This window comes from Theropithecus gelada, chromosome 15, assembly GCF_003255815.1.
Source record: "Theropithecus gelada isolate Dixy chromosome 15, Tgel_1.0, whole genome shotgun sequence".
In the NCBI taxonomy this organism is placed as follows: domain Eukaryota; kingdom Metazoa; phylum Chordata; class Mammalia; order Primates; family Cercopithecidae; genus Theropithecus; species Theropithecus gelada.
The window spans coordinates 107794875-107820376 of NC_037683.1; the positions used below are offsets into that span (position 1 = coordinate 107794875).

Sequence of the window (25502 nt, forward strand, 5' to 3'; positions counted from 1 at the left end):
TTAGGAAATATAAATATTAGCATATGCTGTTTATTGTCGATGATATCAATAATTCTTACATGAACTCAGAAAAGTTTTTTCTTTTTATATTCAAAAATAAGTTTTCTAATTACTCTCTTTGACACAAGGTTCTCCCTGTCTGCAAATTACACCCATTACAGCTATCTCTTTGAGGTAAATATCTCTCCTTCAAGTCAATCTTAGCTTCTCCAACACCTACACAATGGCTGGCACATGTAAAGGCATTCAGAATACAAGTAAATGCATGTATAAAATGAACACATATTTACAAGATATTTATAGACATGTCATAGGAATGTGGGGGCCAAGAAGAGGGATTCTAGCTTTTGGGTAGATACAATTGCAGATTATAACGGTAACTTACATGGTGCCTAAAATATCAAGTTACTGTTCTAAATGTGTAAGATCTGTTGGTTCATATAGTGCTTGCAAAAGCCCTTGAAATATACTTTTATTACAATTACCATTATATAAATAGAGAAACTAAGGCAGGGAGAGGTTACGTTGTTCCAGGTTCACGTGATAATTCAATGGCAGAGCTTGATTCAAATTTCATACTGTTAACTTACATACAATTTTGCCTACCATCGAGGCATTCTTGTTGAATGGAATAAGGCCCTCAAAGGGAATTTATGGAGTACTGTTACCCAGAAATAACTCTGAATATAAGTAAGTCTTCTGTGGAATGACTTCATCTTATATTCTCAGAGAATGATACATTTTATGTCAAATAAGTACAGAAGAAAGAAAATGATTTTATAAATGTTACTAACACTATACCTAACAAATGGAAGACATGATAAACTTATACATTCTAATTTGAAATTTATGAAAAGGATACACAAAACAGTGTTTAGAGTAGACTCTACCTCTTATTTTTGTGAGGCCAAAATACCTAATTTATTTTATGAAATAAATGCTTAGGAATTATTTTATTTGTTGTTGTAAGGAATTTTGCCTACTGAAATGGACAAAGCATTGTGATTAGTGTTGGGTCTTTTGGCTGAGACTAACCTAAAGGGAACAAAGAGGAAAAACCAGATGGTGAAACTGAGGTTCCTCCATCCTCTGACGGCTTGACTACCATTGTATTTTAGTAAATCCTTAAATCATATACTATGATTATGATGACTTAATTTTTTTTGTAATTGATGATGGAGTTGATAAGTTTTTGTATACCCTTGCTTGTTGGATCAGGAGAGATTCAGGACAGACATTAGGAAGAATTTTCTAGCTGGGGTGTTGTTAATCAGTGTCCCACAGTAAAAAAGCTGGCAGAGCAGCCTTTTTTGATGAGAATTAAGGCAGTAAGACAATGAATAGTCTAACCCAGTAATAGCTGAATTGACCATTGACCACTTATCCTTCAAGACTTCTCAGAAGCCTCCTCAGCACATGAACTTGAGCTTTTACATAATTTTCTCATTCGTAGTGATTGCATTGTTCTTGTAATCTCATGTCCTATTATTTAAGGTATTCAGTGTATCACTGCATACATGAGCTTAGGTCTTGCCATTATTTTGTATTCCCTGTACTGGAAGAAGAGAGACATTCTGACTGGCATTAACTCAACATTTTGTGCGAGGAACTATTACATATGGATCAAAATGCAGTTTTGTCTGCTATATAGAAATGATCTGTAACTCTGTGTGATAAACAATACTGCTAAAAAATCTCAGAATTAATCAAACTTACCATCAATTAATTTCAAATGTTCACTAATTATTAGTGAGAAAGGAGTGTTGAATTATCCAATCATAATTGTACATTTGTTGATTTCTCCTTTTACTTCAATTAATGTTTGCCTTTTGCCCAATTTGGGTAATTTTTCCTGCTAGGTTTTCAAAATTTTTTCAGCACTGTTCTCCTTTTCCTCTTCTCTCTCTGAGACTCAGATGACATGTATGTTGGAACTTTAGTTATTGTTCCTCAGGTCTCTAAGACTCTAATCAAGACTTTTTCATCTTTCTTCATATTCTCATCATCTTCATATTCTCTCTCAATAGAGAGCTGTTGTTAAGATTAGATAATTTCTGTTGATTTATATTCACAATAACAGATTCTTACCTCTTTAATTTTATTGTAATAAAAAGCTTACCTAGAATTTTGTATGTCAGTTATTGTATTTTTTGGTCCTAATATGTTCATGTTGTTTCTTTTTACATCTTCTTTTTATTTTCTGATACTTCTAGTTTTCCATTGGTATACAAGTGTTGCGGCCGGGCGCGGTGGCTCACGCCTGTAATCCCAGCACTTTGGGAGGCTGAGGCAGGCAGATCATGAGGTCAAGAGATCAAGACCATCTTGGCCAACATGGTGAAACCCCGTCTCTACTAAAAATACAAAAATTAGCTGGATGTGGTGGTGCACACCTGTAGTTCCAGCTACTTGGGAGGCTGAGGCAGGAGAATCGCTTGAACCCGGGAGGCCAAGATTGCAGTGAGCCTAGATCGTGCCACTGCACTGTAGCCTGGGCGACAGAGTGAGACTCCATCTCAAGAAAAAAAAAAAGTGTTTGTGACCACTTGTTGGAACATTTTTACAAAAGCTGCTTTAAAATCCTTGTGATGTAATTCAAACTTCTGTTTCTTCTCAGTATTGGTAACTACTTAGTACTGATTGTGTTTTCTCATGTGGGTGCAATTTATCTGTTTTTTGTAATTTTGGATTGTGCCATGGACATTAAGTTTCAGGCTCTGGGTCTTATTAAAATATTAGGCAGATTGATGCTATTTTTGCTTTAGAAGCAATTGACCTTGCTATATTCAAGCTGCAAGTTCCAGTCTCTGTTTTGTGAACTGTGGTTCCAACAATCAGTTGAGTTTTCAAAGCCTTTCCAGTTTTCTTCAGATACGTCCTGGTGGTCAGTGTGGAACTTGGATGATAATCTGCTAGCTTCGTTCTCAAAATCTTTGGTTAACTAATTAGGAGCAGATCCACACACATGCAACTTGGAGATGCACTCAGTTCATTAAAAACTTTATGTTGTCACTTCCTCTCCACAATGTCTTCTAGTTTCCTGAAGCTCCTCTTTTCTGTTTTCTGGCCAGAATGCTGCATCTTTGATTACTGTGCTCTGCTACAGTTTTTCATGGCTTCATCCATGTTTGGAGCCAGGTGACAGGTGGCAAAATGAGAAAAGACTTAAAAGAGTTTGCATCACCCTCTTGGGATCACAGCTGCACCAACTGGAGAGGAAGATGCCCTGGCCTCAGAGTTTTGTTTCTCCTAGGCACCTACTGCTGCCACCACAGGAATTCTTGGGGGCCAGATCACAAGGACTCAGAGAAAACAACAACAAAGTGGAGGGATTTCTGCATTCTCTCAAAGTAATAGGAGTCCTCTTTCCTGCCCAAACTCGTAGGGCTTATCCTTGATCTCAGCAATTACTGAGAAATTGTTCCGCCCTTTACATGGAAAACGGACTTTCTTGTTCGCCTCATCCCTACCAGCGTCTTTCTCCCTACACCTAAGGTCACTTACCAACTGCCCTTTATCATTGAACTTACTGCATTTTTCTCTTAGTAGAATTAAGAGGAAAGAAGAGTATTTCTTGTACACGTATCTTTATTATATGCAGACAAATCACAGAGTGAGAGAGTAAGGGTTTCAAGAACAATGAGAGAGAGACAGAGGAGAGAGAAAGAACTGCTTGTGGAAATACAGAATATCCCACATTTTCAATATGGAAAATGTATGAGTGTCTGAAAGAAAATACTCAGTTTTTTTTTTGTCCTGTAAGAGGCAGCACTGACAAATGTGTACCAGAGTTTGGGTACATTTGGTCCAGCTCTTCAGAATCATGTGGTGGGAAATATAACAAAGCTATTTACACCCAATTCTAGGCAGATAAATGTGCTTCAAGGAAAGACAAGGGCCTGGCTAGTTTCTAGATGTTTTTAAACTGGAGGCCAGAGACAGCTTTAGGGAGTCTATATACAGGCACAAATTTCTTTCTTTTATATTTTTCTTGCTCTTTGAAAACGGTCTTTATGTAAATACACCCTACATAACCAAAGTTTCCCTTTGTTCTGGGCAGTAGTAGGTCTGATTGGAGCCATTGTATAGTGTCAGGAACATACCAGGACACAGAGAATAGTGTCCTAAGGATTCAGAGAAGGTGGACCCTGCTGTGATGCACAAAAGTGAGGGTGCAGCTGCCTAGGACACACTCATGCATGTTTGCTTGGACCATGGAAGATGGCAGGGGAAGAGCTGTCATGTTGTTGGGGTAGAGGGTGCACATGAGTATTCACCTGTAAGTCATGTTGTAGAATCACCTCGCACAGCCACTGTATCTTCCCACCAGCATCACCAGAGAACTCCTTTATCGTCACTTCAGTAATGCTTGATTTTGTCTGACTTTTTTATGTATACAAATTTAGATAAAGAGAATTGCACTCTCATCATTGCTATAATGTATACTTTTTTGATTACTAATGAGTCTGAGAATCTTTAGATATTAGCCATTAATGTTTTTTCTCTCTATTCTTTTTTTTTTTTTTTTGAGATGGAGTCTTGCTCTGTTGCCCAGGCTGGAGTGCCGTGGCATGATCTCGGCTCACTGCAACCTCTGCCTCCTGGGTTCAAGTGATTCTCCTGCCTCAGCCTCCCGAGTAACTAGGGCTACAGGCGCCCCACACCACATCTGGCTAATTTTTGTATTTTTAGTAGAGACGGAGTTTCACCATGTTGGCCAGGCTGGTCTGAAACTCCTGACCTCGTGATCTGTCCACTTCGGTCTCCCAGAGTGCTGGGATTACAGACGTGAGCCTCCACGCCCAGCCATGGTTTCTCTTCTTAATGCGTTTGTACTTTTGTTTTTTTCTTTCCTCTTTATTAGGATAACAATCTATATCTTCGATAATGTTGTAAATACCTTTTTGTTCCCACTAGCTTTTCTTACAAACTTTTATTCCTAGTGTCTTGTTACACAGAAATTTTATTTTATTGTGGTCCATTTTGTCAGCCTTTATCTTTATAATTTATATGGGGTTCTTTTCTTGTTTGGTTTTGATTTGTATAAAAGTGATTTTTTACCCTAAAGTCAAAAGTTGAAATATAACGTTTTCTTCCTATTTCAGAGGACCATGCAAGATATGATAAAGATCTATGTCACTGAAATTTGGTTCTATATTTGTACCTCAGCTTCCTAGAAATAAAAGAGAATTCTAACATTCATACTTTGAGTAAATTTTATGTGAGAGGTTTTGTTGTCAAGATCAAGTCTGAGAGCAGTCTTTATTCGGGCCTTTAATTGAGTTACCAAGTGATAAAGGGGACATTGTCTTCAACAATAACCCTACAATAAACATGTTTTGTACAATAAATATATGACAATTTCTTAAAAGCAATTTCTTTGGCAATCAAGACAATATGGCTTGTGTATGGAGTTATATAATGGTCTGGATTAATCCAGTATTAAATCTCTGGTTATTACAGAAATCAATGGATTCTATTCTTCCAAATAATCCTTAAATATTACTTATCTCAACTGAGATTTTGGTGAAAATTCAGCTTTAGAGCTTTTATTGGCCTGCCAATGAGCTGAAGTAAGATTATTCTTTTCTACTGAATGAAGACAAACCACCTTATAAAAATTAACCCAGAAGGCTATAGAGGTGATTTGTTTTCTTTATTTCTGATGACGGTTAGATAGCTTGACTAAAACTCTTGGTTCCCTAAATGGCTTTTCTGCTTTTGGATGGTGGTAGCCTGGGGAACTTCAGGAAAGCAGATGTCTCCCAAAACTGAGAATAAAATACCTGGTTTATTCCAGTACATTCCAGGAAACCCCATTTCCAAGTTCTTTAAACTAAAACATTACTGTAAACATGTTGGCCTAAAATTTTTCAGAGCTAGAAATTTTCAGAGCAATAGCTGCCAGTTGCCACCATGATGTTAGGAAATTCTCATTAATTCTTACATGACAGTTGTCTACATAGAGATGAAACACTTGACTAAATTGTCAGCAGCACAATTGTGTCCATACAGACAGACGGAACAAATCCAATGCTGTGATGTAGTTTAAATGTGCACATATTAACTGATTAGAGAGCTAGAAAATGGAGGGTATTTTTAGCAGGCATATGATAAATATATTTCTGACTGTTGAATATTGCTTAACTGCTTTGTTCTAGGTACTGGGGATTATATAGTAGTAAGTAATACAGACAGATGTAATGTCCTGATGGGCTTTGTATCTCAGGGATGAAATGGGATTTTGTTGGCGCCAAGACCTGATTGCTTTGCCAGTTACCCTCACTCCTGGCTCACGAGGAAAGTGTATTGAGGAGATGCTCGTGGAACCACATGAGTTTTAATATCATAAGCTTCTGCCCTGAATTGAAAGGTAATTTTTTGTTGAGGAAGGCTGAGCCACACTTATCCACAAGGCCTCCTTTGGCACAGGCCCTAGATAACCCAAAGTGTGTTCTCTGAAACAGATGGAGAAAATTAGAAGGAAAAGCAGGTGAGGATAGAAAATGTCAAGAGTGGTACTGAGGATGCTGCCAGCTGAACCGCCATTTGTTTTTCATAGAACAAAACTTCAAGGGGTTTAAGTAGTTGCCTTTCCTTGGAAGTATTTATGCAAGAAAGATGTTTTATATTCTGAAAGAGGGCATATGTGAAGGGCATTTCAGAATGATGTAAGGTGTATGCACAGGTCATGTGATGGAGTGGTCTGGGGTAACAGGACATACGACAGGCCTCGAAGTTTGCAACTACAAGGCAGGAGCCCATACCACAACATTTTAAAGCACAGAAGCTGGACTGTGGAGGTGGAGTCATTCATGCCAAAAATCACAACTTGGTTTGGAAAATGAGAGGGGAGAGAAACTTCCCTAAAGGGAATTAGAAAAAGTAAAACCCATGAGGTAAAGCTGTATAGATTTGAAATAATAAATCCTTACAATTTTTACTTCCACTGGTTGATGGCAGGGTTTCTTAATCTTAGCAGTATTAACCTTTCGAGTCAGATAATTTTAAATTCTTTTTGCAGAGGAGAAGAGAGGGTATAGGCTGTTCTGTGCATGATGGCATGTTTAGCAGCATCCATAGCCTGTACTCACTAAGTGCCAGTAGCAACCCCCAGTTTTGACAACAGAAGATGTCTCCAGACATTTTGTTCCCTGGAGGCAAAAACAGCCCTGGTTGGGAAGCACTGGTTTATGAATAGAAATAAAACTAGTGTTCTCCAGCCAAACAAACAACAACAAAATTAAACAGCATATTTTCAATTTATTGCCTTCCTTGGCTAGTACATAGCTCACTACAATTAAAGCTTCCAATTAGAAATTCTTCCTGGGTTTAAAAAAAAAAAAAAGCCATCAAGAGAAGCAATTTAGTAAGCTGGGTTTTAGGAATATGTTGTTAATTTTGCCTAAAAGGTGGCACACAAGGGGAGTGTTATGTAATCATTTTAAGTAAATGTTTCATTCAAAAAAATATTCTTTAAATGGTTTGATTCAAAAGTACTAAAATCTCTTATCATGGAAGCATAAATATGAATAGTTAGGTTATTTAAATATAACTTACTGTGAAATCATCAAGGAACATATAGCTAATCGAACCTATCATTCTAGCCTACATCATCCTGTGCATTTCACAAAATCCTAATGAAAACTACACCAAGCTCAAAGTAGAGATAAACATATCAGTGTTGACAGCCATGAAACCACACTATGCAAAGGCTATGAGCTCTGAGGAATTCCTGTTAGCTACAGCACATGAAGGATCAATGAAGGAAGAAAATGAAGGCTCTTGGGAGATAAAATTATGCCAGGACAAAGCTGAAGAAGAGCAACACATGTCGGAAATACCCTAAATTTTGAAAGGTGCCAGGCTTGGAGGTGGGGCAGGCACCACCAGAAGAGAAAACTTCCCTTTGAGACTTTCTTTGCTTGTGACAAGAACAGCACTTGATGCCCTTAGAATAGTTCCTGGAACATCTGAATAAATATCTGTGGAATGGTTGAATCAGAGTTGGGGACTGGTGTTCAGCTGCGAGAGCTCTCAATGGTATGACCACAACTGAGGCTCCATCTGGCAGGGAGCTGCTGACTCCTGACACTGCAGGAGCTGGTCTCTGGATTAGGAGGTCCTGTTCTACTTCCAGTTGCAAATATTACATACATTTGTGTGTCTGAGTGCATATATAACCGCCCAACAAGTTCCCCTTGCCCACTGCCTAGACAGAGCTGATTTATCAAGACAGGGGAATTGCAATAGAGAAAGAGTAATTCTTGCAGAGCCAGCTGGGAGGGAGACCGGAGTTTTATTATTGCTCAAATCAGTCTCCGCGAGCGTTTGGGGATCAGAGTTTTGAAATATAACATGGCGGGGGCTCAGGAAGTGGGGAGTGCCGATTGGTCAGGTTGGAGATGGAATCACAGGGGGATCAAAGTGAGGTTTTCTTGCTGCCCTCTGTTCCTGGGTGGGATCGCAGAACTGGCTGAGCCGCATTACCGGCTTGGGTGGTTCTGATGGTAGCAGCGGCCCATCTGGAGAGGCTGCTGCCAAGATGCCGGCTGCAGCAGGGGAGGCAGCGCAGGGCCGCGCTTGTGGAGCTGGCGGGAGTGGGGAACAGGCAGGAGCCCTGCCCGCTCCTGAGCTGGTGGGCAGGGAGCCCTGCACTCCCGGGGGCAAGGGCAGCTGCCCAGCCATGGCTGCAGACGCGGGCATCCCTGTCCCCTTGTGGGGTGCCGGGAGAAGGGGGGCACGGGAAGCCTGTATTAGACCAAATATCATGTTATATTTTGTGTATTTATTTTTTAACCCATACCAATCCAAGCTAGATTTTCTTACTGATTTAGTTACTTTGCTTGCTTATTAATCTCATTATGTAGAATATATTTTGGAAGTTGCCTTAATAGTTTTTAGAGGAAAACAGGATAAAAATAAATATGTAAAAGAGGCCAGTTTTCCTTATATATATATGTTATGGTGTAAAAGAGCACTAAATAAAATGATCAGTAGAGTGGCTAGGGAGATAATTAAAGTTAGGTTTTTGGGCCGGGCGAGGTAGCTCACGCCTGTAATCCCAGCACTGTGGGAGACCGAGGCTGGTGGATCACTTGAGGTCAGGAGTTCGAGACAGCCTGGCCAACATAGTGAAACCCTGTCTCTACTAAAAATACCAAAATTAGCCGGGTGTGGTGGCGGGCGCCTGTAATCCCAGCTACTCGAGAGGCTGAGGCAGGAGAATCGTTTGAACCTGGGTGGCATAGGTTGCAGTGAGCAGAGATGGCACCATTGCACTGCAGCCTGGGTGATAGAGCGAGACTCTGTCTCAAAATAAATACATACATAAATAGATAAAGTTAGGTTTTTGAAGGAATTGAGATTATAAAAGTATAGTTCAGTAAAGGATGCAACAAATGTCTTTTGAAAATGCAAAGGCAGAGGTATTTCTGGCAGAAGTAATATGAGATATTTACTAAAATATCGTTTCTACTGATGCTTCTGTAGTTTACTAAAGGCAATTATTGTTTCCTTGGAAATATCATTAATGAAAGTGACCCTCAGTACCATAGATTGGGAGCCACGAGGCTGGTCCTGGGCTGACTGTGCTTGAACTCACTCAGGAACCAGCTTGTCTGGTCTCTTTTAAATAACTGCTGCCAGCAACTGCCAGGAGTTGCAGGATGGGAGGAAGGGATGCTGACTGGCCCAGCTGATCCATAAACAGTCCTTTAGTAGCACTGCAGTTGCTTGTGATGCATGCCTGTGATTCCAAGTTTGTAGTCTTTCTTTCGTGAGGGGTTTCCATCTCACCCTCAACTCTGTTCTTTGCATCGTTCAGGCTACACATTCCAGTGTGTTCCCATCTCCTCCTGCCCTCTAGTCAGCTGAAGGTTTTGCATCCTGTTCTCAGCATGGACACACATCTTCTCTTTTGTTCATCACATGGTCATTTCAATAGGATGTTGGTAGAATAGGAAGAAGATGCTCATGTATTTAATCATTTTTAATTAGAAAGTCAGAGGTTGAACTGAAAAACAACTCATATTGAAACTGCGTTTGCAATAATTATAACAGTGAGAAAATTATGGCAGTGGGGAAGATCTAATCTAGCCAACTTCCCTCTTACATTTTACCTTCATGTTGCCTTAATTATTACTGGGCTTAGGATGGGCTAGCTTTGGGAGACATGTAGTTTACAGTTTAAATGATAATAGTCCTCCAAAACTCAACCACCTTTATAAAACTAATGAGAGACTACCAGGCTAGGAGGAGAGGAGGCTGAATTCAGCAAAGGTATAGACACAAAAGACTGCCAGCCATCATTCCAGACGTCACGAGATATGCATCTTTTCCAATTACTCCTGCAGATAACATCACTACTGTAGAACCCAAGATTGGCCTTTTGAGATAGCCTTTCAGATATTTTGCATGTTTGGCACCAATTTTGGCACCTTCTGAACCCACCAACTGCTAATGTGGCCCCATGCAGAAGCAGAAGCGATTCAGCACACAGCAGGATCCTTTCCCATGCTGTGATTGCGCCCCCAAAACAATCAGCAGAAAGCATCCATTGCCTAGCCACCTCCCTCCCTTCCCCCACATTACCTTTGAAAGAACCCTAACCTACAAGCTTTCGATGAGTTTGATTTAATAACTCCATCTCCTGCGTGGTGTGGCTGGCTTTGCATCAATTAAACTCTTCCTTTACTGCAATGCCCTGGTCTCTGTGAATTGATTTTTTTGTGTGTGCAGCAGGCAGGAAGAACCCATCAGGAAGTTACAGTATCATTGTTGAGCTTTTCAATTTATGGAGTTTCAAAATATAATTATCAATATGTGTCTTCATAAAACACTTTTACACTATGACACTATACAGTATTTTTATTAGATCTTATTTGTTATTTATGATTTATCATCCTAATTTTTAAAACTGTGATTTTTATTAGATTTTTATTTACACTTATGAAAATTTTCAAACATACACAGAAGTAGAGACAAAAGTAATAAAACCCAATGTATTCCTTACATTCTACTTCAATAATTGTAAATATATGTAGTCTTAAAATTTCACATATATCCCTCCCACAAACACACACTCATGCAGAATTTTAGAACAAACCCCAGACATCATATTATGTCATTTTTAAATACATAGCTATGTATCTTTAAGGGAAAGGACTTTTAAAATGCGTAATAGTAGTACCATTAACACAACTAAATAAATTAACAGTAATTCCTTAATATCATCTAATGTTTGGTGTTCAAATTTTCATGATTTTCTCACAGATCTGTTTTTCAATCAAAATCCAAACAAGTCCACACACACTGCATTCTGTTGATAGAGGTTTTTGACAGAGCAGGAGCATCACCATCATGGACAAGCACCACCATTCTAAAGTTCCCCTTGATCAAAAACCACCTAAATCCAAAGGGCATCAGCCTAATGGCTAAGGTCAGCATGACCATAAACCACAAATGACATCTCTGACCAGAAACATTCCAACCATAGGATAAACTCCTCCCTGACCAGAGACATGCCAGCCCCCAGACAACCTCCCCTCCAGCTGGAGACATGTCAGCGTCAAGATAACCTCCTCTCTGACCACAGACATTCCAACCCCGCCATAAATTTCTTGCCCACACAGAAACATGCCAAGCCTGTGATAAGCTCTTTCACCAATAAATACTCTTACTCTGTAAGAGAGAGTGTTCCTGACTGAAATCGTCCAGAAGCCCCTCTCAGGTTTATTCTCCAAAATAAACCTGTCTTTGACTGTTAAGCCACTTTTCATGTTTCTTTCCTCTTTCTTTAACTCTTACAGTTTTAATTTATCACAATGTCTTCTTCCCACCTGACTCCATGTATTTGCAGAAAAAACTAGGTCATTTGCCTGTAGAATTTCCCGCATTTTGTGTTTGGCTTAGTGCACCCTTATGGTATACTTTAACGTGTATCTCAATTAAACTGATAGAAGAAGAGATTGATTAGATTTCAGTTCTTTCAGTTTTATTTATTTATTTTTTGTTGGCAAGAATACTTCAAAGGTAGTGCAGTGTACTTCCTAGTGAATCATATTCAGGGGCATGTAACGTTGGATTTTCTTTCTCTTATCAGGCTTCTTAATTTCAGTTGTTCCAGTACATAAAAATTAGTATTTTATCATGGTCTGTGATTACTAATCATTTAAGAGTTTATGGGGACGTAAGTTGCTTGCTCCTGCTTTGCTGTCTGCCATGAGTAAAAGCTCCCTGAAGACTCCCCAGAAGCAGATGCTGCCATGCTTCCCGTACAAGCTGCAGAACGTCATTGAAATTATGAGACTATCATTCAAATGGAAGCATTATAGTTCTTTGGAACAATTATGATCTCAAAACAAAAGGAGTATGATACAGATACGCTGCCTGAGGTGTTTTGAGATGTATTGAAGTGTTCCAAGCTGTGACTTACCTTAACATGTTCTTGAGGTACCATGGCATGGATTACAAGGAAATTCGGTGAGCAGCCTCCACCTAAATGACTTACTAGGGAAACTATGTGAAATTATTTAGAAGAGTGAGGGGATCAAATAGTACTTATCCTTCATGCAAAAGTTGCACAGAAGTCATATGGAAATGAAAAAAGGTTTTTTTGCCCTCCCCCTTGTGTATATCTTATAGGCAGTGGATGGAAGAAAATAAAAGAATATATGAAACACGATGGTTGTTCTGAACAAGAGCCTTAACCGTATGCATTTATTGGGATAGGAAATAATGACTAAGAAATGCAGCAGCTAAACTTGGTAGGAAAGAACTGTTGCACAGCCAAAACATTGTACATATCTGATTCAGACAAGCAAAAGCACTTCATGTTGTCTGTAAAGATGTTCTGTGGCAACAGTGATGACATTGGTGTGTTCCTCAGCAAGTGGATAAAAGTCATCTCCAAACCTTCCAAAAAGAAGCAGTCATTGAAAAATGCTGACTTATGCATTGCCTCAGGAACAAGGTGGCTCTGTGTAATTGACTACAATCCTAGACAGTTAGTACCAGATACTTGCATGTAGAAGGAGGTAATTTTCATGCTAGTTCACAGCAATGGGGAGCATTTTACATTAATCTCTTGGATGATAATGAATCAGAAGGAGAAGAATTCACAGTCTGAGATGGCTACATTCATTATGGACAGTCAAACTTGTGTGCTCAGTTACTGGCATGGCACTCCCAAGATTGATAATTAGGAAAGTTGATAAAGAGACCACATTGTTGGATGCAGATGTTCCTGTGTAACAACTCCATAAACGTGCATTTCACCTTAAGGATACGGAAAGAATGTACTTGTGTCTTTCTCAAGAAAGAGTAATTCAACTTCAGGCCACTCCATGCCCAAAAGAACAAAATAAAGAGATGATAAATGACGGTGCTTCCTGGACAATCATTAGCACACATAAGGCAGAGTACACATTTTACGAGAGAATGGGCCCTGTCCTTGCCCTGGTCATGCCTGCGCCTGTCGTAGAGAGTCTTCAGTTGAATGGTGGTGGGGATGTAGCAATGCTTGAACTTACAGGACAGAATTTCACTCCAAATTTACGATGTGGTTTGCGGATGTCGAAGCTGAAACTATGTACAGGCGTGGAGAGAGTATGCTCTGTGTCATCCCAGATGTTTCTGCATTCCAAGAAGGTTGGAGATAGGTCTGGCAACCAGTCCAGGTTTCAGTAACTTTGGTCCGAAATGATGGAATCATATATTCCACCAGGCTTACCTTTACCTACACACCAGAAGCAGGGTCGCAGCCACATTTCAGTGTGGCAGGAGCAATCCTTTGAGCCAGTTAAAGCCAGGTCCCCCAATGAATCAAACACAAACAGCGAGGGAAGTTACACAAACGCCAGCACAAATTCAACCAGTGTCACATCATCTACGGCAACAGTGGTATCCTACTGTCTTTTTGCTAGGACTTGAGTGCAGCAAAAAGTTGACAAAAAAGGAGAAAAAAATGAACAGGCTTTTGTGGTTTATTGGGAAAATTTTTCATACCAGGCGATGCTATTCTAAAACCCCACTATCTAACTGCAAGTGCTGATTTGAAATGCAGAAGCCACAGTAAAACAAACAAACAAAAAATCAAAATGTACAAACTATTGGAAATTAATTTTTTTTCAGCAGTTTTGTTGGTTGGTTTTTGTTTGGTTTTGTTTAAGTGGGCAAGAAGTAAATAATGTGGCTGGAATACAAGTTGAACAAACTTGAAAACACAAATCTAACATGTTTTTATGGACCAATGAACTTGTATATTGCATAAGCTTTAGTAAAAGGTATATTTTTACCATACCCTTTTTTATATCATGGTATTATAGTACACCTTGTTACCAAATAGGTTATTCTCTTCCCTACTCACCTTTGAGCTTTTGCTTTAACATACATTCAGGTTCCAAGCCTAGCCATGCTTGTTTAATCTAATTATCATGCTCTTCCATGTTTTTTTTGGTCTAAGGCTGGAGCTTTTTTTTTTTTCCCAGCTGAAGTCTTATGACTTTTCGTGAGTCAAAATTGTTTGGATTTCAGCAAGTCAAATCTTGTGAAGGCCTACATATATATTTTTTAAGATTATGTGAAGTCTGTGCAAAAGCTTTAAAAAACTGCCTCTGCCTTGCCTGCAATACATGTGACATATGTTAACTTAGTCTCTCTTCCCAGACACTGTTGGTAGTTAATTCGGCGTTTTCCTTTTTTTTTTTTTTTTAAAAAAAAGCATTTATAGTGGTTATCCAAGAGGTTCTAACATTCACATGCAATTTGGTGTGGCCATTTAGCTACATTTGAGTTAATGGCGCAGAACATGTAGATATTTGAAGGGTTCTCTCCCCACACGTAAATACATATGTGTGTTCCAGGATTTGTTCAGGTTTTTCCCCGCTCCTGATCTTGTACATAACTTGTATTATGTATAAGTTAAACATTTTATTTTGAACTTGGAATGTTCCCAGTGATTTTGTTCAGCAGGGTATTTTCTGCCTTGTTGGCAAGTGACAAAAAATATCATGAGAAGCATCTGCTACCAATTGGGAGATGGTGCCCTTATGGTAGAATGAGGAAGATCTCAGTAAAAGCATGTTTTATTAGCTTTACTTTTGGGGGCTGTTGGAGGGGGTAGTCTAGGCCAGAACGTCATTTTAATCTTAAAACATAAGATGCTTTTATTAGATGATCAACTAAAATAGCTGGAAGACAGTACTTTAGAAACAGATAGTTGTAAGATGACAAAATGCAAATGTAACTTGTGTTTTTATTTTTTTCTCTGGCTTCTTTGTTTGTTTTCTCTTCTCCAGTACTGAGCAAATGTCCACAAATGTCTCCTAACTCAGAAAATGTTTCTTTTCCTTTCAGTTGAGATTTGGTTCCATTCAGGGTTGTATGTTGACCTTGCATGCTAAACTGGCCGGTTTTACCTTGCTTTCATTCCTGAACTTTGGTTATGCTTTTGTTCGGATTTTTCAAAGTTGCAGCAGACTCATTGGGCTATATTTAGTAGGGGAACCACATGCATAATGTTATATGGCACAGTCTAGTAATACAATCATCCTTCTTAGAGTAAAAACTACCTCTAGATTGTGGTAAGCTTTTACTGTCCCATAAGACAGGAGCCACAGTACCTTATGAATGCGAAACTGTAGCTTCCTACAGTGTTTCCATACAGAACATTGTCTTTCTGGTGTCCTGGGCTGTTTTGAAAAAGTTTCCATTAATAGGCTTTTCAGAAATTATTATTAGTAGCATTTTTTTCCAGCTTCGCTGTTTTCATTACTTACTCTTTGCTCAGACTCCAGCATTCAGTACCGTGTTGGTCCAGATGTAGGTTTATATGCTCGTTTTTAGCTTATTTCTTGTACCTTGCAGCATGCTGTATGCATTCAGCCCTTAAGGGGTTTATTTTACAAACTGTGTGCCTGTAAGGTTTATTAACAATAAGATAGAAAATTGAGCAAGTGTATACAATAATTTTGTAGAAAAAAAGAATCTGCTCAATTCCATATTTCGTCCATGAAAAACTTGCAATACGAGCAGTTTCAAGGAATAAAGAAAAAAAAAAGAGTTTATAGGTTGGCCAGGTCTGGTGGCTCACGCCTGTAATGCTAGCACTTTGGGAGGCCGAGGCCAGCGGATCATTTGAGGTCAGTTCGAGACCAGCCTGGCTGACATGGTGAACCCCTGTCTCTACTAAAAACAAAAACAAAAACAAAAATTAGCCAGGTGTGGTGGTGTGTGTCTGTAGTCCCAGCTACTCGAGAGCCTGAGGCATGAGAATTGTCTGAACCTGGGAGGCGGAGGTTGCAGTGAGCCGAGCTTGTGCCACTGTACTCCAGCCTGGGTGACAGAGTGAGACTCTGTCTCAAAAAAAAAAAAAAAAAAAGTTTATGGGTAATTTGTGATTTATTTATTTCTGTAAAATGCCCATTCCCATCTTTAGCCAACTTTTAATTGGGTGATTTTTATATTAAGACAAACTTTATATATTAAACATTGATTTTTAAATTATTTACTATATCCAGTCAACAGCTTTCTTTAAGAACTTTCTAGTGCAAAATAGAAGAGTGAGAGAACTTGAGTACGAAAAGGAAAAAAATCTAATTAATTAAATGTATCTCTGATTAACAGAAAAATAATATAAGCTACAATAATATTGTTATTTCAGAATCCCCCAGTTACAAAGTAACAGTGAGAAGATGGTGGTCTACCAAACTTTACTTGTGACAAAATTCTAGTGTAGTCTTTTTTAAGAAATGATAGAAGAAAGTGATTGGATTACAAATAAGATTAATATAATGATACATCAGTATTATGAGCATCTTTCTTACATAAAGAATATTTTCTGAAGACATGGATAGTAAAAAAAAAAGGTAGCACAATAAAATTATACAGGGACAACTTATTAAAATAAACGTGCTCAGTTCATTGTGAGGAAATAAAATTTTTTTTCTGAAAACAAATAGAAAGAAAATAATAACTATGTTAGCCCAGAGAAAGGAATACACTTGAATTATAGATGAACAAGGGCATATACTGTATATGACTAACACGTAACTATGAAGAATAGGTTAAGATAAGGGAAAAGCAGCAGAAACATCAGTTTTCAGGCAGATACATTATTACAGTGTACCCAGTTAGTTTATGTCACTTTTTAAAAGTCATTTAAATAAATTTATTTGTGGAAGAAAAAATATCTGAACATCAGGTATGGTTTGATCCGCAATGATCCAACAATCTGTCATAACTCACTCTAGGAGTATTCTTACACAGTTTGCAAGAGAAATTACATGTGGAGCTACGGGTGAACATTTATCAAAATTCATAAAGCTGTTTAACCTGAGTGTTACACAGTACATAGTGACCATCATGCAATAGTAAAAATACAATATCAGATACTATTTTTACAAGCTATGATGTAAACAATTTAGGTTCTTTTTAAAAAAAAAATCACAAAAATTTGATTACAGCTTTATTTCAAGCATTTTCAGTTAGACACAGGTTTATCTATTTTAACTCAAAATAGCAAAAGACCTTCCGTAGGTAAAATATATTCTGTGTTTAAATGCTTGCATTCTGAAGTATGACTTGCCATGTATGAGTTCAGGTGGGACGATGAAGCTGCTGTAGCAAAATCCTGGCTGATGATGAAGACTCGGACACATTTCATCTTTCATGCAGTCATTCAATATTTTGTGTATTTACATGAAGGGGAAAAGAGGGGAGGATACAAAGGGAGCCAGCATTCTTTTTGGATGAAGCAGCCTAATTCCAGAGAACGGGCTTTCCATTTTGAACTCAAAGGGTGTGATGCACAAATCAAATTCTTACCAGTCCAGGGAGCTGCCTTTGGCCTGGGAGGCAACACTTGATGATGAAGTGAGCTAAAGGGAAGTGTTAACTGAACTACAGGGATGGTCGCCTGTAAAACAAGTTTCCAAACATGCTCAGGCCCACGCAGAGGTGAGGTGCAACCAGAACTATCAATTAAAAAAAATGCATTCACAGATGCAGACACAGAACTTGTAGGAAGAATAACAGTTCTAGGGGCCTGGTTGTAGTTTCTAATATCTGCTTTCACCACCCTCTGTGACTCTTCTATTTTTCTGCTTTAATTTGATCCCAAGGATTTCATTAGCAACTTTCTGAAAATACAGGAAGATACAGTCTCCTGTCTTGGCTGAGATAAAGTGGCTACTAAAACCATTTTCCTGGCAAACCCATAAGTGTTTTCCAGGTTTTACTGTTTCCATATGCTCCAAATCAATTTTATTGCTCACCAAGGCAACCAGTAGCAAAGTTTCTGACTCTTCCCTCCCTTTCTTCAGTACAATGTACCGATCTTTTAAATTCTCCAAGCTTTGCTAATTTGTAACATCATGTATCAAGAGGATTCTCTGTGGTCCGTAGATAAATGTACCCACCATCTTGCTGCCTATTGTACACACCCCCTACATCTCATACTTGAAGAGTAACCTTCAAGTTTCCTGGCAATGTTATCCAGCTCAAAAAAAAAAAAAAAAAAAAAAAAAAAAAAATCACCACTATAGTTTAGTTTTCTTTGTTCCCAAAAGTTTCTTGAGCAAAACTCATAGGTCTTCCAGGAGCTGCTGCTTCAAGCATGACAAATTTCAGTTGCCATTCTCGACTTCTTTCTTGGGGTCTGATGGAGTTCAATGTGGTGCTCAGGCTAGCTCCCCAGGCAGACGGAGAAGGAAAGGAGAGCACCTCTGTGGACAGGGAGAAAAGGAAGGGAGCAGGACCTTGCCCTGGGATCTGGATGCCCGGAAGAGATCAAGGGAAAATAGCACTCACCAGGCACCATCTTGCTCATCTCCCCTCCCCGTTAGTTGATGATACTTTCGTTAAATGAACCAGTACTTTCACATGCTTTTAAGTAAAAATGAAATTCAATTGGAAGGACCCAAATCAAACATGGTATCTCTTGAGTTATCTCTCACTGTGGATGACAAAGGCTGTTGTCAAAGTTGATTTCATTCAATTAACTTGATGAACATTAAACAACCTGTGTAGCCCAGAAAATGAGTGTTCTGGGAGATCAGTTATTACAGAAATGCAGAGGTGTCCTAACTCGTGTCATGTGAAGGTTGCCATGATGCAGATCATGACATGGCTATGAATGTGCAGGCTATGGTTTGCCCTGACTTGGGTCCATGACTATGCCTTGAGGGTGGAAGAAACACCAGAGCGCCCTCAGATAAGATGGCTGGAGGGCATGACAAGAACCATGCAGGTAAGACCAGACCCTGCATGCAAGATGAATGCTAGCATCTGGCTGAATAGAGGAATTTGAACAAACAAAATCCTTTTTCCACAAGCTCTTCACATAATCCTACTCCACCTGGAGCTTCATGACTGAAATGAGTGGTTATCTATATTCAGGTCTAGTCAGATGTGCTGATTAATTATAGTTGAAGAGCATACATGTATCATGCTTTCTTACATATTTAATCTATCCCATGTATACATAAGATTTTGAAGGATAAATTATTGATTAGCATTAAAGTGTAAAATTTACTTGATAACTATAAAATGTCTTAAATACACTAGTATGAATTTTGAAATTATGCCAAATGACCAATGTGAAGGGTAATGTTACTACACGGGGTATGTCTTGCCACTGCGTCCTTTAGGAGATTTCTGTAGTATCACAGTAAAGTCCACCTGTGTGTGAGAGAGAGGCTTGTGCTCGCCTTCCTTACCAGCAATGGAAAAGTGTTCAGAGGACCCAGCTTGGCCTGAGTGTGAAAACAAACCAAAGCCAGCTCTCCTGTAATGTGTGCTCACATCCCTGAAAGAAAAGCAAGAAAATCCCAAACTCCAGATTTTCTAATATAAGCTCTAGTGAAATACTTACCTTTCTTGAGTCAAAGCAGAAGCAGCTGCTAACTAGAAATGTCAGCCTGCTGCCTCCTGCCAGAGCTTTTCTATGGCTGTTGTGGGGTGAAGAGGGTCGAGTCTCTGGCTTTCTTACCACAGGTGATCAGGTAAGAAGGAACCACAGTATCCTGTATGAAGAAATGCTGTCCGAGGTGCTACCTGGAATCCAAAGGTTTTCTAAAGAAGACCTGGGAGGGGACTCCACCCCCATCAACCAATACCAGCCCAGCCCAAAGGCTGCAAATTTGCTTCTTTCTGACACCCAGAGGAGAAACAATCACCAGCTCTTTTCCAGTGAGTCCAGCACTGTCTGCAATTGGATTTGCTTTAGCTGCAAGGATTGTAAGCTAGTTGATGTGTGTGTGTGTGTGTGTGTGTGTGTGTGTGAAGCCTGAGGCACGTGGTGTTAGTTTTACTATCCAGTTGTATTAAAATTGGCATGAAATTTCCTATCTAGAATTTCAAGCCTCCAGCTGTGAGCCTTATTCAGCAATCATTGATTTCATCACCAAAAAAGATAAAACCAGGAAATAAAATGTGTGTCAGAGAGTCCAACTGATTGTTTCTTTTACCCTTAACTAACTCCCTTTCCCGTGCCCCTCCCCTGCACCTACTGGTTTTCTGAGTTTTTTTTTTCCCTCAGTCTTTAGTAAACTAATTTTAAATGTGTGAATGGGGTCACCAGGTCAGAGAGTGAGGTTCTTCACCCAGGGAAGAACCATGCCATGGATCCCAATGATAAATTCTCCTTATGGAGCTAAAGTCTTTCACTGGAGCTGTTTCCAGTGTCACTTGATGTAGCATTTGGGATAGTCTCATTGTGGAGCACCACCACTATCCTAGTTGGCTGATACCTGTTTCATCTAAGAGGAGAATCAGGTAAGTTGTCCTTAAGCGCCTTTGGGAAATCGTGCCGTTCAGAGAGCTGCGTTGTGCTCACGCCTCTGGAAGGTCTTGCTGTCCATGCGCTGACTCTTCTAACTCCATGTCCCCCATTCCTGGGGGTGTTTGCCAGCAGGATGGAATGATGGCTCACTGAAAACTTAAGATGACATGGAAGATGACAAGGGAGATGAGAAAGTCCTGCCCAGTAATGATAGGAAGATAGGCACAATGCAGTGACCTCACAGGTCTCCATGCCTCAGCTCAGCTCTGATGAAGAGGCTCATGTCATACAGTCTCTTCAGATGATTGCAGAGAAAAAGGTGGTGACAGAGAGGCAGATGTTTTACTGTTTCCACTTCTGGAACTTGCTGCAGGGTATGAAGAGGGTCAGCACCAGAAAAGGTATAGAATATCATGTCTGCAATGGATGAAGCCATCAAAGGATGGCTTCACTTTACCACCAGACAGCACTGACCAACCTATGGCAATAAGTCCCGCAGACCAGAATGACACCCATCAAATGCCTCACTCACCATATGTCAGCCCAGAATACTCTTACAGCGGTGAACCAGTCTCTTTATCCACCAAGCCTGACCCAGCAGGCAGGAGAGGCCCAGTACCAAGACGATCATCCACAATAACCTGCACACTGCACGGAGGATGGAGGCCAGCCCTAACAGCCCACAGCCCTCAGGAGGGAGAGGCAGTAAAGGGCTCCTTCTCTTCTTGTCCTGATGAATGGGTATTGCACCAGGAAGACGAACATTAGGAATGGGTGATCAGAACCTCAGTCCAGCCACCATCTCCTCTATGATGACGACCAAGATGGGCGAACTTTGTGAAGGCAAAGGTCCAACCAACATCCTGGGTGGCTGGCATTTTCTGAATTTCTAAAGGCCATCACAAAGGAATGGGAGTATTTGGTGCACTTTGATTTTGCAGTTGCCTCTGATGACCAAGAGATGGAGGGCCAAAGATTTCTCCTGACCCAAGGCCCAGGTCATATTTCTGCCGCACAGCTGTGACCTTCACCCCACCTACACCCGGTAGCACAATCTCCAGTAATATTTGCAAATGGTTATACTAACATCAGGTCATAAAAGCTTTTTGTTTTTGAGTTACATTTTTAAATATAAAATGTCTTGTTTTTTATGTTTGTCTTCATGTGGTACATTTTCCAGGATAAGATGGGCTGTGCTGTAATGGCAAATAAACCCTGCGAGTCTCAGTGGCTGGCCTCCTCAAAGTTTATTTCTTGCTCACAGGGTCTGTTGTGAGACCAGAGACTCTCCAGAGCAGCTCCCCTTCCACCCCTGCCCAGGAAATAGAACATGTGCACAACCGAGACGAATCGTGTAGAAAAACAAGGTGATTTTCCTAGAGAAGGACTGAAGTGCTTTGCTAGTATCAGCCACTATGATAAAAGGTGGAGAAGAACTATTCCATTTCTTTAATCATCTAAGAGACAGAGTACTCACTTGGAGTGAAATATTTAAACTATTTCTTTATCCCTTGAATTAAAAGACCTTAATAACATGAATTCATAACTCAAATATAGATAATAAACCCAGCATAGTTTGGCAAAACAATTTTTATTTCTTCTTGAAATACCAAGGCTATTTTCTCATATAAATTACATACGTATCTATATACATATTTTCAACGACTGAAATTAATTTTAACATCTTTAAAACAGCAAATAATATCATATTTCCTGTAAAATGGCTGGTTACCTCAAAGGCAGCATTTTAACTTCCTTAGCTGCTTTAAAAGATTATCAGCAGTCTACAGTAAATATTACATGAGACATTTAAAGAATGGTGATTGATTTCATCATTTAAAAATCTTAGTCAAGAAGAGGCAAGAGCAATTTCTTAGAATCAAAGCTCCTTCATCGGGAAATCATTCATCTTGGAAAAAGCAGAAATATTTTAGCTAATAAAAAATATGTTATTACTAAATTAGCATCGAAGAACTTGTAAAAAATCTCATTTTACTTTAATTTGTTAAAGTCAAAGCCTTATATGCACCTTTGATTTTTATAATATTAAGCATCAAAAGCAAATAGAAAAAAATAAAAATAAAATGAAAACCAATGAAATAGAACACAGACCAATAATAAAATCTGTGCTGCCAAAAGCTGATGCTTTGAAAAGATTATTAAAACCTGCAAAACACCTAGCAAAAGGAAAACATCACCAATATCAAGAATAGGAAATGGGACATCATTATAGACCCTAGAAATGCTACAAGGATTATAATAATATATGCTGAACAACTTTATGGCAAGAAATTTGACAATTTAAGTGAAAAGCATGCATTTCAATTGTTTATGGTATAGTTACTTGCAACTCTGGAGAGTCCACATAATTCATATAGCAGCCATCTTCTAGCTTTGTGGGTTCTCTGTAAAAAAGAAACTGGAAGACTCACAGTAAACGAATGACATATACTTTCCACCCTTATATGAGTAGAGAATAATCTGCTAGAGCTTGCAATGCTGAGGTTTAGCAGAACCACTTCAGATATTATTACTAGCAGAGAAGATTAAGTTTGGGTGTGACCCACAACCCCATCACCCCTGAGCATGCCTGATCTCACCTTGGAAACTTGTGTGTGTCTTATAGCCTTATACCTAAATATGGCTAAGCAATATGGTTAGAACTCAATATCATGTTGCCTCTTGGACACATGAAATCAAGTGATAAATTTTGGTACACTGCTCCCACTCTCACTCCATATACAGATGCACACACAAACACTTATCTGCACACACTTCACAGAATTAGCAAATACACATACACATTGACACTCACATAGTCATATATCTTCTCTCTCCCTCCCACACGCAGACACACATACTCCACAAATTCTTGCCAACTGCATCTTTGAATGCCAGTTTAAAAGGAAAATTAATGTCTACATATTTATAAAAATGTTTGACTTCACTATTGATTATGAGTATGCCCACTAAATCCATTTATTCCAATGAAGTATTTAGAAACTATAGTCAATGGGCTTATCCCTGTCACCAGCGACCAGCACATAGCATATCTCTTGGAAGATTAAAAGTAGCAACTATGAAAACGTGTTAAACTCAATTAGAAACCATTGACTAAAAAAGTTAATGTCATTATTTGAATTTACAAAACCATATTTTCAAATAATCCATTCCATGCCTATGAGTAGATTATTTGAAAACATAATTAGTTTTGTAAATGGTCTACACAATGGGTCAACCAGACTGTACAGGGACTTGACATTGCTGGCCTCATATCTAGGGTGTTTGTACTCACAGAATAGGCTGTTTTCTTAATCTATATAAAATGTCTTGAATTAATGCCCAATTTAATTGTATTTGTGCAATGCAGCAGAAATGACAATTGTTACTGATAAAATATTATCATCCTTTATGTATTTATTCCTTAAGCTACACTATCTTTTTGAAATTTATATAGTAATAGATATTCTTCTTCATGTCCAGGGACCATTTTTTTCTTTGTAAAACAATGGCAAATATAGCATCTACATAGTCAGCAGACATAGGCTCTGATTTTCAAAGCAAAATCTGCTCACCAAAGTGATTTATCAAAATCATTGCTTCAGTATAACACTCTAACACTGTGACACTTAGCAAATTATATCAAAATTATGCAAAAGTGGCTTGCGATTTTGAAGCGAAGCTGTATTTGTGAAATCTTGAAGTTATCTAAGGCTCTTAAAATAGCTGTTCACGAATCTGAAAGGAAGTCCACTAACCTTTGAGGAAGAACCCAGGTAGGTGAATAAAACTTCCTGTAGTGCGAGGTTTTCTTACTATCTTCATTTAGTGCATCTTTCAGTTATCTCATCTCTTCCTCTGACAAAGCACTGAATATTGCATCTTACGTTATCTCATCGGATGCTAACTCCTGTTCCCTCTGATCTAGAATGTTTACTTTTCTATGTAAGCTCCCTCTGCGGCAAGTAATAACTGCCATGCCTCCTGCATTTCTACACATGGTAAAAAAGAAACTACATATTTATTTGTGCCTGTGGTGGCTGTGCTTTGGAATTTAGAGCAGTGTTCCATTTTCCTCAGAAGAGTTGAAAGTGATTTTTACTTACAAATTAGATCAGTTCTACTTTTTGATTCTCCTCCTCCTCTTTCTTCCTCTTCCCCTACTCCCTTTCCCCCTTCCTGCTTCTTTCTCTCCTCTTTTGCTGTCTACACTTTTTCCTCCTCCTCCTCACTCTTGTTCTCTCTTCTGCCAGTCATGTATGTCAAAGTGTGTCCAGAATTGGTGGGTTCTTGGTCTTGCTGACTTCAAGAATGAAGCCATGGACCCTCACAGTGTTACACTTCTTAAAGACAGTATGTCTGGAGTTTGTTCCTGCAGACGTTCAGATGTGTCTGGAGCTTCTCCCTTCTGGCAGGTTCATGGTCTCCTCGACAAGACTGAAGCGTAGATTTTCGCAGTGAGTGTTACAGCTCTTTAACGTGTGGAATTGTTCGGTCTCCTCTCCTCCCGTGTTTGTGGTCTCCCTGGCTTCAAGAGTGAAACTGCACACCTTTGCAGAGGGTGTTACAGCTTTTAAAAGCAGTGTGGACCCAAACAGTAGGCAGCAAGATGATTTATTGTAAACAGCAAAAGAACAAAAAGAACAAAGCTCCCACACTTTGGGCACCTGAGCAGGTTGCCGCTGGCTAGCTCAGGCAGTCTGCTTTTATTCTCTTATCT

General features: G+C 39.2%; 1 long non-coding RNA gene and 3 pseudogenes across 1 annotated transcript; 3 read left to right on the forward strand and 1 right to left on the reverse strand.

Moving 5' to 3' along the window:
* The first annotated feature begins 4051 nt into the window (after window positions 1-4051).
* Window positions 4052-5208, forward strand: LOC112608596. The gene is made up of 2 exons (XR_003116014.1): window positions 4052-4166; window positions 5106-5208. It is a non-coding gene; the product is annotated as an uncharacterized LOC112608596 (long non-coding RNA).
* A 7250-nt stretch (window positions 5209-12458) lies between these two features.
* LOC112608592 lies at window positions 12459-14016 on the forward strand (annotated as a pseudogene).
* Window positions 14017-17680: 3664 nt separating this feature from the next.
* On the reverse strand, window positions 17681-18504 carry LOC112607777 (annotated as a pseudogene).
* Window positions 18505-21032: 2528 nt separating this feature from the next.
* The window catches only part of LOC112607778, a 75616-nt pseudogene continuing 71146 nt past the window's right edge, over window positions 21033-25502 (forward strand).